Consider the following 16,067-nt stretch of genomic DNA (forward strand, 5'->3'; position numbering starts at 1 on the left):
GACAAGTATAATATACTGCAATATCGAAGTGTTGAAGTGTTATAGAAGATCAGATGTCAAGTCCCCTAGTGGACCCAAATAAATGTTAAAAAAAAAATGTTTCAAAATAGTGTTAAAGAATTAAAAATAACAAAACTAAAACAGTTTCCCTATTAAAAGTGTTTTTTATGTAAAAAAACAAAAAAAACAACAACACGTACTTAACCTTTGTAAAAAAATTATCACATTTGAATGCAATGGTCCAGTGAAGAAAATGGTTACAAAAAACATTAACTAGAATGTGCCACTTTCCACTTATTTGTACTTATGGACAGATTCCCATCTGGCATAATATACATTTAGCACGGCAGATCTAGAATAAAAGTAGCTTCTATGGCTGTTTCTGGAAAGCAATGGGGATTGATATACAGTTGCAAGAAAAAGTATGTGAACCCTCTGGAATGACATGGATTTCTGCACAAATTGGTCATAAAATGTGATCTGATCTTCATCTAAGTCACAACAATAGACATTCACAGTCTGCTTAAACTAATAACACACAAAGAATTAAATGTTACCATGTTTTTGAACACACCATGTAAACATTCACAGTGCAGGTGGAAAAAGTATGTGAACCCTTGGATTTAATAACTGGTTGAACCTCCTTTGGCAGCAATAACTTCAACCAAACATTTCCTTTAGTTGCAGATCAGACGTGCACAACAGTCGGGAGTAATTCTTGACCATTCCTCTTTACAGAACTGTTTCAGTTCAGCAATATTCTTGGGATGTCTGGTGTGAATCGCTTTCTTGAGGTCATGCCACAGCATCTCAATCAGGTTGAGGTCAGGACTCTGACTGGGCCACTCCAGAAGGCGTATTTTCTTCTGGTTAAGCCATTCTGTTGTTGATTTACTTCTATGCTTTGGGTCGTTGTCTGTTGTAACACCCATCTTCTGTTGAGCGTCAGCTGGTGGACAGGTGGCCTTAAGTTTTCCTGCAAAATGTCTTGATAAACTTGGGAATTTATTTTTCCTTCAATGATAGCAATCTGTCCAGGCCCTGACGCAGCAAAGCAGCCCCAAACCATGATGCCCCCACCACCATGCTTCACAGTTGTGATGAGATTTTGATGTTGGTGTGCTGTGCCTCTTTTTCTCCACACATAGTGTTGTGTGTTTCTTCCAAACAACTAAACTTTGGTTTCATCTGTCCACAGAATATTTCACCAGTACTACTGTGGAATATCCAGGTACTCTTGTGCAAACTGTAAACGTGCAGCAATGGGTTTTTTGGACAGCAGTGGCTTCATCGGTGGTATCCTCCCATTAAATCCATTCTTTTTTAGTGTTTTACGTATCGTAGATTCGCTAACAGGGACGTTAGCATATGCCAGAGACTTTTGTAAGTCTTTAGCTGACACTGTAGGATTCTTCTTCACCTCAGTGAGCAGTCTGCGCTGTGCTCTTGCAGTCATCTTTACAGGACGGCCACTCCTAGGGAGAGTAGCAGCAGTGCTGAACTTTCTCCATTTATAGACAATTTGTCTTACCGTGGACTGATGAACAGCAAGGCTTTTGGAGATACTTTTATAACCCTTTCCAGCTTTATGCAAGTCAACAATTCTTAATCGTAGGTCTTCTGAGAGCTCTTTTGTGCAAGCCATCATTCACATTAGGCTATGCTTCTTGTGAAAAGCAAACCCAGAACTGGTGTGTGTTTTTTATAGGGCAGGGCAGCTGTAACCAACACCTCCAATCTCATCTCATTGATTGGACTCCAGCTGGCTGACACCTCACTCCAATTAGCTCTTGGAGATGTCATTAGTCTAGGGGTTCACATACTTTTTCCACCTGCACTGTAAATGTTTACATGGTGTGTTCAATAAAAACATGGTAACATTTAATTCTTTGTGTGTTATTAGTTTAAGCAGACTGTGAATGTCTATTGTTGTGACTTAGATGAAGATCAGATCACATTTTATGACCAATTTGTGCAGAAATCCATATCATTCCAAAGGGTTCACATACTTTTTCTTGCAACTGTATGAGATAAAGAGCATTGACGTAGTTCAATGCGATTGAGATTTTATTACTGGCTAGTTTGGAATGATAACTAGCGCTTAGTATGTGAATAACAATCATTTAATGAACAGGAATTGTGACTATGGAGTTGTCACTTCTCAGTATACTGATTGCACAAGTGCTATAGACTTGAATAGAGGAAGCCACACCCAGCTTTTCCTATCGTTACTTCATACTTGTGTCTGTTGCCACCTACCTTGGTCTGCAACATGGGGGGTGGGGGGGGTTCACGTGTCCAGCTTATCTTCACCCTATGAATCCATCAATGTGCTTGCCTTTAAGTAAAGAAAATGCCTAGAATAATCCTTGGCAGCACTGCAAATGAAACAGAAAAATAGATATATAAAAAATAATGCAAACCCACCCCAACCTTGTAAGAAAACATTTATCTCTCCCTCCACTCACAATGTGTAGACCATATAGACCTATTGTATACCTTTCTTTCCAAATTCCTCCAGAAGGCCTTATGCATACAACCAGATCCATTTTGTGGTCTGCAAATTGCAGATCTATAAAATACGGATGCGTTCTGTGCTCCGCATTTTGCAGACATATTCTATGGTTTTGTGGAACAAACATATGGATGCAGAAAGCACTCGGATGATCCGTGTGATTTTTGCTGCCATATGTTTGTTTCACAAAAAGATAGCACATGTCCTATACTTAGCCGCAAAATGCGGACCACGCACCCACTAAAGTAAATGGGTCCACACAAAATGCAGATGTGACACTAATGGTATCTGTATTTCCCACCTCACATCTAATTTATCATCCACATGTAGGTTTCTGCTCTATGTGGCACCACTGACTCCAGCAATCCAGTCTGAAACTAAACTCTTGTTCACACCTGGTATCATTCATTAGCTTTCCTTATTTGCATATAAACAGTCAGCCAGTGCCACCTCTTGCTATATCCTACTCTCACTTGTCTAATCCCCACCGTTCTATCTTACCTCCATCACAGAGTCCCTGCCCCTAACTGCTCTCAAGCTTTCCTCCATCCATGACCTCTTCATTTCCCAGAAACGTACATTCTTTGGCCTCACTGAAACATCACTGACACCCACTGACACAGCCTCCTGCTGCACTATCCTATGTGAAACTTCAGTTTAGTCACACTCCCCGCCCAGACAGACATGGTGGTGGTGTTGGCCTCCTATCAGGTAACTGCTCCTTCAACCCATCTCCACCCTTTTATAACCTCCCCTCTTTCGAAGTCCACTCAGTCCGCATGTTCTCTCCCTCCAACTACCGAATAGCTGTTGTCTACTGTCTACTGTTACACAATGGTCTTGCACAGCCATCAACAGAGACGGGCACATGCTAGTCCTTGTCGTCACCTGCCTTTGCTACCTATTTATTTTCTCTATCTCTCCTCTCTCCCTCTCAGAGCACATTCTTCTTACATTCTCAACTACTCTCATCAACTGCCCCTCCACTCCATAAACTAACACACTCTCATAGAAACCTCAAACACCGCTCTATTCGCACACTCTCCGACTCTCTCGCACAACTATCCGCCATATCTTTCCTTCATGACACTGACACAGCCGTTGCTTTCTACAATACCACAATTGCTTCAGACCTTGGCTCAGTCGCCCCTCTCGCACACACTAGAACCCAGCAAATCAATGGACAACCCTGGCACATTCACCAGACAAATAGCTGAGACAAGCATCCAGAGATGTAGAATGACCCTGGAAGAAAACCCATTCTAAAGAAGACTTCATCTCATTCAAACAAGCTGTTCTCAAATTCAAGTCTGCACTCACCTCTTCTAAACAGGGATACTTCACTAATCTAATATCATCTCTTTCCCACAACCCCAAACAACTGTTTAATATCTTTAATTCTCTACTCTGTTCCCCAGTGACCCCTACCACAACCTTCATCTCAGCTAAAGACTTCATATTTCAAAGATAAAATTGACAAAATCCGTGAAAGCTTCAAACTGCCCCCCACTTCCCCCCTACACAGCTGTCCAGTGCCCTTCCTACATAACTCTGTTTACCTCTGTCACAAAAATAAACCTTTCCACCTTGATCTCCAAGTCACACCGCACCAACTCTGCCCTGGACCCAGTCCCATCCCATCTCATCCCCAACCTCACCACTATAGTTATCCCTGCCCTAACTCACCTCTTCAACTTATGGATAACCACTTGTGGCTTCCCTTCCTCTTTTAAACATGCAAACATCACACCCATACTCAAGAAGCCCTCACTGAACCCATCCTTTTTTTCCAGCTATCGCCCCATCTCACTACTCCCATTTGTATTAAAACTCCTACAACAACATATCCATCTTGAACTGTCCACCCAGCGCTCATCCCACTTATTTTTTGATCAGCGGCAGTTTGGCCAGTCTGCAAGGATCACCAAGGATCTGTTAACTTCCAAAGTTAAAAGACACTACTCTGCGCTCCTCCTCCTTGACCTGTCCTCTGCCTTTGAATACTGTTGACTACTTTCTTCTGTTACAAACCCTCTCTTACCTCAGCATCAAAGACCTGGCCCTCTCCTGGATCTACTCTTACCTCACCAACAGAACCTTCAGTGTTTCCCATTCATCCTCCAGCTCCTCATCACTTCCCCTCTCTGTTGGTGTCCCTCAAGGCTCTGTCCTGGGTCCCCTACTTTTCTCCATTTATACATTCAGCTTGGGACATCTCAGAGTCCCATGGCTTCCAATACCACTATTATGTTGATGACACTCAAATCTACCTCACTGGCCCAGATGTCACTTTCCTGCTATCCAGAATCCCAGGGTGTCTGTCGGCTATAGCTTAATTGTTTTCCTCCCACTTCCTAAAATTCAACATGGTGAAAACTGATTTCATTGTCTTTCCTCCATGTCACTTAGCCCCCCCTACCTGCCATATCCATTAGAGTTAATGGCACAACACTTTATCCAGTCTAGCAGGTCCGCTGCCTGTGGATAACATTTGATTCTGCCCTGTCCTTTAACATACATGAGTCAACTAAAATGCTAGAGCATGCCCTAGTCATCTCCTGCCTGGACTACTGCAACATTCTCCTCTGTGGCCTTCCATCTAGCCCTCTCGCTCCCCTCCAATTCTATTCTCAACTCTGTTGCCTGGTTAATCAACCTCTCTCCTCGTTTGTCCTCTGCCTCCCCCTCTGCCAATCTTTTCACTGGCTCCCCATTGCCCAGGGAATTCAGTTTAAAATACTAACAACTACATATAAGGCCATCCTCAACCAGTCCCCTCCTTACATCTCTGACCTGCTTTCTTGATACATTCCCACACGTAATCTCCCATCCTCACAGGACCTGATTCTCTGTTCTCCTCTTCACACAGTTGACTGTAGCTGGCCAGCTAAGACCTGTTCTAGGCTGCTAATATAGCCTGTCTGTTTATACAGCTAGACCTGACAATAACCTTAATACAGTTCCCATGTTTGTGTATTAAAAACAAAAGCAGAGTTATTTACAGTGACTTCATGTTTGGATGTCATATAACTGCTATATATTGTGTTCACAGAAGCAGAAAAGATAATATGCCTTTAATATTCATTATATGGATTTGAGGTAAGCTCAATGACACAGCAAAAACAACAGAAAGCATAGAGTTAAACTGCTGTTGCTGGGCAGGAGTCTAGACCAATCACAGCCAGCAGGAGTCTTGGCCAATCACAGCCAGCTTCACCCACAGCCTGTGTGGGAAATTCCATAGCAGGAGCTGCTAGAAATGATTATTCACCAGAGAGAGAAGCTGAACAGACATTCACTCCACTAAGAGCTGTGTTTTATGGAAGCAGAGAGGCCAAAATAGGTATTTAAAACACTTATATAATGTTCCTACTGTTAATATAGTGATTCGAACTGTATATTGCACCAGTTATATGTGTGTTTACTTACAGTTCCACCAATTGCAAACTACAAAGTTCACAATCCAAGTTCAAATTCCATATTGCAATCCAAATTGCATACAACCATACCAGATCATACTCAACCAACCTGCAAATAGTTACTGCTAACTGCATATTGCAAATTGCAACCAAATTCAGCAAGTGAACTATTAGTTAGACCTCAGATATACCTCTCAAAGAGATCATAAAGTGTTTAAATAACTTAAAGTGAGAGTATAGATACTCAAGAGAGAAATATATCCACCATTTTATGTTTAATGACAAGATTGAACAGTTGAACCACCATCTTATGCATCCTGCCATTTTATGATACTTTATTCAACACGTGTTTTGTACATGGACTATCTGCTGCGGAGGCGGCAGTGTCATATATGAAGAAAAGTTGAAGTTAATAAATAAGTTATTTCAAGCATTTGGTGTGCTCTTTAAACCTACTGTTTCCATAGAACGGCGCAAGAGGAATTACAGAGTAATAGACAGTCTGGTTGGACTAAAAAGTCAGAGATATCAAAATTCTTCTAACGCCACAGCGCAAAAGGCACTTCATAGTGCTGCGCCTGCCACATTGACTACAAGATATTTCATGTGCCTCTCCCATACTCTGGAACTCGCTGCCCCAGCACATCACCCGTTCCCCCAACATCAAAATGTTCAAAAGTAACCTGAAGACCCACCTCTTCAGGGAGCCTGCCACCTTCTATAAGCATTCGGCTCCACACAGCCAAATGAGCAGCATTTGTCCCCACCCACTGTGTTCTTCCCCCTTTCCTTGTAGATTGTAAGCTCTTGCAGACAGAGTCCTCTTCCTCTCTGTACCAGTCTGTTGATTGTTTAATGTATTTTATATTATGTATTTGTAAACCCCTGTTAATGTACCAATTATATTTCGCGGATCCTCAATTTGCGGATCGCAAAATACATACGGTCATCTGCATGAGGCCTAATTGTGCTCAAAGGCTTAGGGTCCATTCACACATCTGTGTGTGTTTTGTAGATCCACGGATCCGCAAAACACGGACATCGGCAATGTGCGTTCTGCATTTTGCGGACCGCACATCGCCGGTTATTGTGGACAAGAATAGGACATGTTCTATTTTTATTCGGGATCGGAATTGCGGACTTGGAAGTGCTGGTCCGCATTTCCGGATCTGGGCAGCACATCGTGCGGCCCCATAAAAATGAATGGGTCCGCAATTCCGTTCCGCAAAACGCAGAACAGAATTGCGGACGTGTTAATGGACCCTTAACCTGACGTGCATATTATTTCTATGAAGAGCGTCTGGCCGCTTTGATCTCTGACTGGTGGATCCACTGTCAAAAATCTCATGTCTGTGGCCAACCTTAGCCTTGTTATAATGGCCTTCTGCTTCTGAAGAGTTATGTCAGTGCTTTTGACACTGAAAGGACTCCCTGATTTGTACAACTGGATTTGCAAAAGGGAACTCGTTATTTCAAGGGGTCATGCCATTGAAACATATGGACGTCATAGAGGAATAGCCGACCCTCTTCAGTACCAAAATTTGCTTGCTGACACATCTTTGGGTTTTATTTCATAGGTACTCACTTTAGTTCAATTGGGTAATCGAAAATGGCTTACATGGTGATAGATTTCTTTTGGCTGCGTATTGACATAAGAAGGTGGCCTAGCTGCTTGAATAGGAAATAGAAGCAGCTTGTCTTTTGTTCTTTATCCTGAGTAGAAGGCACATGTCCAAATATCAGTTTATAAAGCAGGGTGAAAGGTGCGTGCAGATTAGGATCTTGGATGCTCGCCAGTTTCCCTGGTTTCATAACGGCATGAACCTCACACCCACTGCCTCCAAATACTTCATACACCAGCTTGTGGTTTCACACTTGCGGCAGAGGATTCAGTTGGGCAGTTCAATTGCCGGAACTGCCTGCTGGATCCGGCAATCCAGGCGCAAACTTATGGCATTTGTTAGACGGATCCAGATTGGTCTGACAAATGCATTGAAATACCGGATCCGTCTCTCCGGGGTCATCCGTAAAAACGGATCCTGTATTGTTTTTTTAGCATTTTTAAAGGTCTGCGCAGATCCGAAATCGGGATACGTTTTGCCGGACCACTTAATGCCAGATCCAGCACTAATACACTTCAATGTAAATTAATGCCGGATCCGGCATTCCGGCAAGTGATCAGTATTTTTGGTCGGAGAGAAAACTGCAGCATGCTGCAGTATTTTCTCCGTCCAAAAAACGTAAGAGGGGCTGAACTGATGCATACTGAATGGAATGCTCTCCATTCAGAATGTATTAGGATAAAACTGATCATTTTTTTTCCGGTATAGAGCTCCTGTGACGGAAATCAATACTGGAAAACAGAAACGGTAGTGTGAAAGTACCCTTAGACCTCTTTCAGACGGGCGTTGGGGGAAAATGTGCGGGTGCGTTGCGGGAAAACCCGCGATTTTTCCGCGCGAGTGCAAACATTGTAATGCGGTTTGCACTCGCGTGAGAAAAATCGTGCGTGTTTGGTACCCAAACCCGAACTTCTTCACAGAAGTTCGGGATTGGGATCGGTGTTCTGTAGATTGTATTATTTATGCATTAGTATGAATACAGAATGCATAGTAAAATAGCACTGGAGGGGTTAAAAAAATTAAATAAAAATTTAACTCACCTTAGTCCACTTGCTCGCGTAGCCGGCATCTCCTTCTGTCTTCATCTTAGCTCTGTGCAGCAACAGGACCTGTGGTGACATCACTCCGGTCAACAATGATCCATCACCATGGTAAAAGATCATGTGATGGATCATGTGATGACTGCGACGTCACCAAAGGTCCTGTTGCTGCACAGAGCTAAGATGAAGACAGAAGTAGATGTCGGCTACGCGAGCAAGTGGACTAAGGTGAGTTAAATTATTATTATTTTTTTTTACTATGCATTCTGTATTCAGAATGCTATTATTTTCCATTATAACCATGTTATAAGGGAAAATAATAATGATCGGGTCTCCATCCCGATCGTCTCCTAGCAACTGTGCGTGAAAATCGCACCGCATCCGCACTTGCTTGCGGATGCTTGCGATTTTCACGCAACCCCATTCACTTCTATGGGGCCTGCGTTGCGTGAAATAAATTGATAAGACCTACCCAGGGTGGGTGCAAGAAATAGGAGGGGGGGGGGAGATTTATTAGAACTGGTGTAAAGGAAAACTGGCTTAGTTGCCCATGGCGACCAATCAGATTCCACCTTAAATTTTTCAGAACTCCTTTTGGAAAATAAAAGGTGGAATCTGATATAGGCAACTAAACCATGTTTTCTTTACACCAGTTTTGATAAATCGCCCTCCTGGTGTTCATTAATAATCTGTCTGCTAAGGCTTTGTTCACATGGCAGATTTTGTCCATGGATTCCAGCACAGATTCTGTGCCAAAAACCATTAAACATCGGCAGTGGGGTCGAAGACATCGTCGCTAGGGGTCCCTTTAAGGTGTTATGAGTGTTTTTGTCATGACGCCAGTTGCATTTTAGCAACAAGGGACGGAGTCCCGCTAAGTAGATGGTGTTGGTGGTACCCAGGTGTAGGAATACCAGAGTGGTGTACGGGTAGCCTATAATCTCCCTTTAGATGTGGCTGTGCATGTGTCACGGTGCTCCTACCTGGATATCCTGGAACCCCAGGCGTGGATGCCCGTTGCAGAAAAACGGAAATGATGATGCAGGGAACGATGAAATAATTGAGTCCCGGCTTTGTATAACGTTGAACAGCAGATTTAGGCCTCTTTCACACGACCGTTTTTTTTTTCGCTTACGGGCCGTTTTTGCATTCCATATACGGAACCATTCATTTGGTTCCGCAAAATAAAGGAATGTACTCCGTATGCATTCCATTTCCGTATTTCAGTTTGTCCTATTATTGCCCGCAAATCACGTTCCGTGGCTCAATTCAAGTCAACGGGTCCGCAAAAAAAAACGGGATACATACGGATACATACGAAATATGACCTGTCCGTCCAAAAAAATATGACCTGTCCTATTTTTTTGACGGAAAACGGTTCACGGACCCATTCAAGTCAATGGGTCCATGAAAAAACACGGATGCAAACAAGATTGGAATCCGTGTCCGTAGGCTACTTTAGTACAGACGGATCCGAAGATCCGTCTGCATAAAAGCTTTTTTAGAGCTGAGTTTCCACTTCATGAAAACTCAGACTTGGGGATGCTTCAAGTTAGAATATACTACGAACTGTGTACATGACTGCCCCTTGCTGCCTGGCAGCATTCGATCTCTTACAGGGGGCTGTGATCCGCACAATTAACCCCTCAGGTGCCGCACCTGAGGGGTTAATTGTGCGTATTATAGCCCCCTGTAAGAGATCAGGGGCTGCCAGGCAGCAGGGGGCAGACCCCCCTCCCTCCCCAGTTTTAATTTCATTGGTGGCCAGTGCGGCCCCCCAGCCCCTCCTCCCTTTATTGTATTAATTTCATTGGTGGCCAGTGTGAGCCCCCCCCCCGCCCCCCTTCCCTCCACTGTATTAATTTCATTGGTGGCAGCGGAGAGTTCCGATCGGAGTCCCAGTTTAATCGCTGGGGCTCCGATCGGTAACCATGGCAACCAGGACGCTACTGCAGTCCTGGTTGCCATGGTTACTTAGCAATATTAGAAGCATCATACTTACCTGCTGCGCTGTCTGTGACCGGCCGGGTGATTAAACTGGGACTCCAATCAGAACTCTCCACTGCCACCAATGATCGGGGGGGGAGAGGGGAGGCCGCACACTGGCCACCAATTAAATTAATACAATAAAGGGAGGGAGGGGGGCCGGGGGGGTCGCACCCTGGCCACCAATGAAATTAATACAGTGGAGGGAGGGGGGGCCGGGGGGAGGCCGCACGCTGGCCACCAATGAAATTAATACAGTGGAGGGAGGGGGGGCCGGAGGAGACTCACACTGGCCACCAATGAAATTAATACAATAAAGGGAGGGAGGGGGGGCGGGGGGGGCCGCACTGGCCACCAATGAAATTAAAACTGGGGAGGTCTGCCCCCTGCTGCCTGGCAGCCCCTGATCTCTTACAGGGGGCTATGATACGCACAATTAACCCCTCGGGTGTGGCACCTGAGGGGTTAATTGAGCGGATCACAGCCCCCTGTAAGAGATCTGGTGCTGCCAGGCAGCAGGGGGCAGTCATGTACACACTTCTTAGTATATTCTAACTTGAAGCGTCCCCATCACCATGGGAACGCCTCTGTGTTAGAATATACTGTCGGATATGAGTTTTCACAATGTAACTCAAATCCGATGGTATATTCTAACATAGAGGCGTTCCCATGGTGATGGGGACGCTTCAAGTTAAAATATACCATCGGATTGGAGAAAACTCTGATCCGATGGTATAATAGGGACTCCTGACTTTACATTGAAAGTCAATGGGGGACGGATCCGTTTGCAATTACACCATATTGTGTCAACGGCAAACGGATCCGTCCCCATTGACTTGCATTGTAAGTCAGGACGGATCCGTTTGGCTCCGCACGGCCAGACGGACACCAAAACGACTTTTTCCTTCATGTCCGTGGATCCTCCAAAAATCAAGCAAGACCCACGGAAGGAAAAACGAACACGGATCACAGAACTACGGAACCCGTTTTTGCGGACCGCAAAAAAAACGGTCGTGTGCATGAGGCCTAAAACTGATCAGTTCTTTTCCGGTATTGATCCCCTAGGACGGAACTCAATGCCAGAAAAGAATAACGCTAGTATGAAAGTACCCTTAGCCTACTTTCACAGTAGCATTGTTTAAATCCGGCGTTCAATTCCGACACCGGAACTGCCCGCAGGATCCGGAAAAACGTGTGAAAACAGATTACATTTGAATCCTGATCAGGATTTTGATCACAATGAAAAAATGCATTGGAAAAAACGGATCCGCCATTTATGGATTTTAACTTTTTTTTTCACATTTTTCGGGTTTAACATGCAAAAGCAGGATCCGGTTTGACTGAACACACGGCGCCGGCGTTAATGCAAGTCAATGGGAAAAAGACCGGATCTGGCGTTCAGTCAAAGTGTTCAGGATTTTTGGCCGGAGGTAAAAATACAACATGCTACGGTTTTCTGAAAAGCCTGATCAGTCAAAAAGACTGAACTGAAGACATCGTGATGCATCCTGAACGGATTACTCTCCATTCAGAATGCATTAGGATAAAACTGATCAGTTCTTTTCCGGATTTGAGCACCTAGGACGGAACTCAGCGCCGGAAAAGGAAAAAACGCTAGTGTGAAAGTACCTTAGGCTGGTTTCACACGGGCGTTGCGGGAAAAGATGTGGGTGCGTTGCGGGAACATGCGTGATTTTTCCACGCAAGTGCAAAACATTGTAATGCGTTTTGCACGTGCGTGCGATCTGCATGTTTGGGTGTGGGTTAGTTGTTCTGTAGATTGTATTAATTGCGGATCGCACATTGCAGGTGTCTGTGTTTTGTGGATCTGCAATTTGCGGATCCGCAAAACACTTACGGACGTGTGAATGGACCCTTAGGCCTCTTTCACACGGGCGTCATATTTTTGGCCCGGATAAGAGGCGGGTGCATTGCGGGAACATCCGCGATTTTTCTGCGCGAGTGCAAAACATTGTATTGCGTTTTGCACTCGCGTGAAAAAAATCGCGCATGTTTGGGTTCGGGTTCGGGTTTGTGGTGAGCATTAAATAAAGGACCTTTGATGACATCACTCCGGTCATCACATGGTATGTCACATGATCTTTTACCATGGTGAATCACCATGGTAAAAAATCATGTGACGTACCATGTGATGACCGGAGTGACGTCATCAAAGGTCCTGTTCATGTAATTAATGCTCACCACAGGTCCTATTCAACAAAGGAGACAGAAGGAGATGCCCGGCTTCGCGATCAAGTGGACTAAGGTGAGTTAAATTAGTTTTTATTTTTTTTAACCCCTCCAGCGCTGTTTTACTATGCATTTTGTATTCAGAATGCTATTATTTTCCCTTATAACCATGTTATAAGGGAAAATAATAATGATCGGGTCTCCATCCCGATCGTCTCCTAGCAACCATGCGTGAAAATCGCACCGCATCCGCACTTGCTTGCGGATACTATGCGATTTTCACGCACCCCATTCACTTCTATGGGGCCTGCGTTGCGTGAAAATCGCACAATATAGAGCATGCTGCGATTTTCACTCAACGCACAAGTGATGCGTGAAAATCACCGCTCATGTACACAGCCCCATAGAAATGAATGGGTCCGGATTCAGTGCTGGTGCAATGCGTTCAACTCACGCATCGCATCCGCACTGAATACTCGCCCGTGTAAAAGGGGCCTTAGACTGCCTGATTTTTGGGCAGATTATCAGGAATGACCGTTCCTGCGAACACTCGTTTCTGACAATCTGCCCATCTAAATGTGCAGCCGACCACTCGATGAACGAGTGAAACGCTTGTTCATGAGGTGATCCTGTTGTTCATTCAGGCACCACCAATCATCATTTCTGGGCAGTAGATTGTGCTGTCTAAACAGCGATTCTGTATGCGGAAGAGCGATCGCAATAGCCAATAATAAATGTATGGTTAACATGATCTTAAATGGATGCACATTGCACTGTTGTTGCTTACATACTGTAGAAGTAGCTGATAGATTCCTTTGAAGGCCTCTTTCACACTACCGTTTTTTTTTTTTCCATTTTGCGGGCCGTTTTTTGCTTTCCGTATACGATCCGTATACGGAACCATTCATTTCAAAGGTTCCGCCAAAAAAAATGAATGTACACCGTATGCATTCCGTTTCCGTATTTCCGTTTTTCTGTTCCGTTGAAAGATAGAACATGCCCGCAAATCACGTTCCGTGGCTCCATTAAAGTCAATGGGTCCACAAAATAACAGAACACATACGGAAATGCATCCGTATGTCTTCCGTGTCCGTTCCGTTTTTGCGGAACCATCTATTGAAAATGTTATGGCCAGCCCAATTTTTTCTATGTGATTACTGTATACTGTATATGCCATACGGAAAAAACGGAATGAAAACGGAAACACAACGGAAACAAAAAAACTGAACAACGGATCCGTGAAAAACGGACCGCAAAACACTGAAATAGCCATACGGTAGTGTGAAAGAGGCCTAAGTTAGCTTATTCATATGGGCTGTGCTGTGTTGCTTACTATCTAGAGGGGATTTTAGTATTGTTTTTCTATAATACATATGTACAGATATACATATGTATAATTTATTATCACTGCGCTTGCATTTAGCAGTTTGTCCCCAGGCATTGTACTGTGTGCTTATGGAGCACAGAATTTGGTCATTACTTTGGGACACAGGCTGATAATGGAAATTCAATTTCTCACCTTTGGCTGAATATACATGGCAGCAGTCAGTCGACAAATGAGCGCAAGTAACACTGAACGCATTTTGAAGACGGATCCGTCTTCAAATGCTTTCAGTTCACTTGCATTTTTCCGGATCTAGCGTGTAATTCCGGCAAATGGAGTTTACAACGGATCCGGACAACGCAAGTGTGAAAGAGCTCTTAGGCTAGTTTCAGTACCGCAAAGGATCGAGCGGGCTGTTCCGGCAAGAAACAACATGCCGGATCTCTCTGCATTCTGGCGCTGCCAGAAGCTTGAACGCTAAACTGCAATGGGGAGCAGCGGAGATCCGGCCACATCCCGAAAAATATGCCAAGAATGGGCCAGAAAAAGACTGCTGCGCTGCCGGAACAGCCCGTTGGATCCCTAGTACTAGTGTTCAACTTGCCTTATAATCAGTTTTCATCAGTTTGTTTCACTTCCGTCAGAGATCAGTTATTTTTGACGAGAGAAAAAGTCCTGCATGATCTCTGATGGAAGTGACAAAAACTGATGAAAACTGATAACTAATGCCCAAAAAAGACAAATCGGTTATTTTTAATGCTAACTGAGCATAACTTATGCTCAAAATAACGGATCCGATTTTAGAAATGTTTCTTTTCTTCTGGCGGATCAGAAGTATGGAAAGCTAAACGGTGATGTGAAGTCAGCCTAAGCAACCACTTGAGATGTCTAGCAGCCCCTCTGGGTCCTTTTACAAGGGTAAGCTAATAACCCATAAACATGTGTTGATCAACAATACATCATGTCAATCGGCGCTCATCTAAAATTTCACGCTGCTTTCACATCTGCGCTTTACATGTCCATTCTTCTGCTCTGTCATAGGAGCAGAAGAATGAAAATAACGGAAGTGTCAGATTCTCACTTAACTGAAGCGAACAGAGCCTACAGACCTCATTGACTACAATGGGATCCGATCTACGCAGTTCCGTTATTAAGGCTGATGCCGGCACAGGAATTCAGAGTGCATGGGCACTCCCATTACATGACGTTACGCATGTGCGAGATTTTACTGCTGCAGCAGAGTGACATCCAAATATTGGTTGCCTTACGTTCAGACAGAATTTTACACCAGAATTGTGCCACAATTTGGGGGCAAAACAGCGCATATTAGGCTACACCCCTTTCTCACAAAATTCCACCTTCTTCGATAGCCCCACCTAATTTTGAGCAAGTTGTAGAAAGTCTAATTGTGCCGGTTTCCACCACTTTTAGGCCTCTTTCCCAATGCACGAGCACAGTCACAGGCAGCCGCATCGGATCGCGGACCCATTCACTTGAATGGGTCCGCGATCTGGCCGTTCCGCAAAAAGATAGGACATGTTCTATCTTTTTGTGGAATGGAAGTACGGGACGAAACCCCACGGAAGCACTCCATAGTGCTTCCGTAGGGTTCCGTTCCGTGGTTCCGTTCCGCACCATTCCGCATCTCCGGATTTGCGGACCCATTTAAGTGAATGGGTCCATATCCGTGATGCGGAATGGCCACGGAACGGCGCCCGTGTATTGCGGATCCGCAAATGCGGTCCACAATACGGCAACGGGGCGCACACCCCTGTGGGAAAGAGGCCTTAGTCAGATTTTAGGCTTCAACACATCTGAGTCACTGAGCATGCTACAGAATTGAACATCCACCGCACGCTGTGATTTCTGTGTGAAATTTCTGGTACATGTGAATTGGGTTTTGAAACTCCTCATCCACTTGTATGGTAAGGTAATGTAAGAATCTGCCACTTCTGGAGTCGGCCTAGGGTT

The sequence above is a fragment of the Bufo gargarizans genome, chromosome 6 (assembly GCF_014858855.1).
Source record: "Bufo gargarizans isolate SCDJY-AF-19 chromosome 6, ASM1485885v1, whole genome shotgun sequence".
In the NCBI taxonomy this organism is placed as follows: domain Eukaryota; kingdom Metazoa; phylum Chordata; class Amphibia; order Anura; family Bufonidae; genus Bufo; species Bufo gargarizans.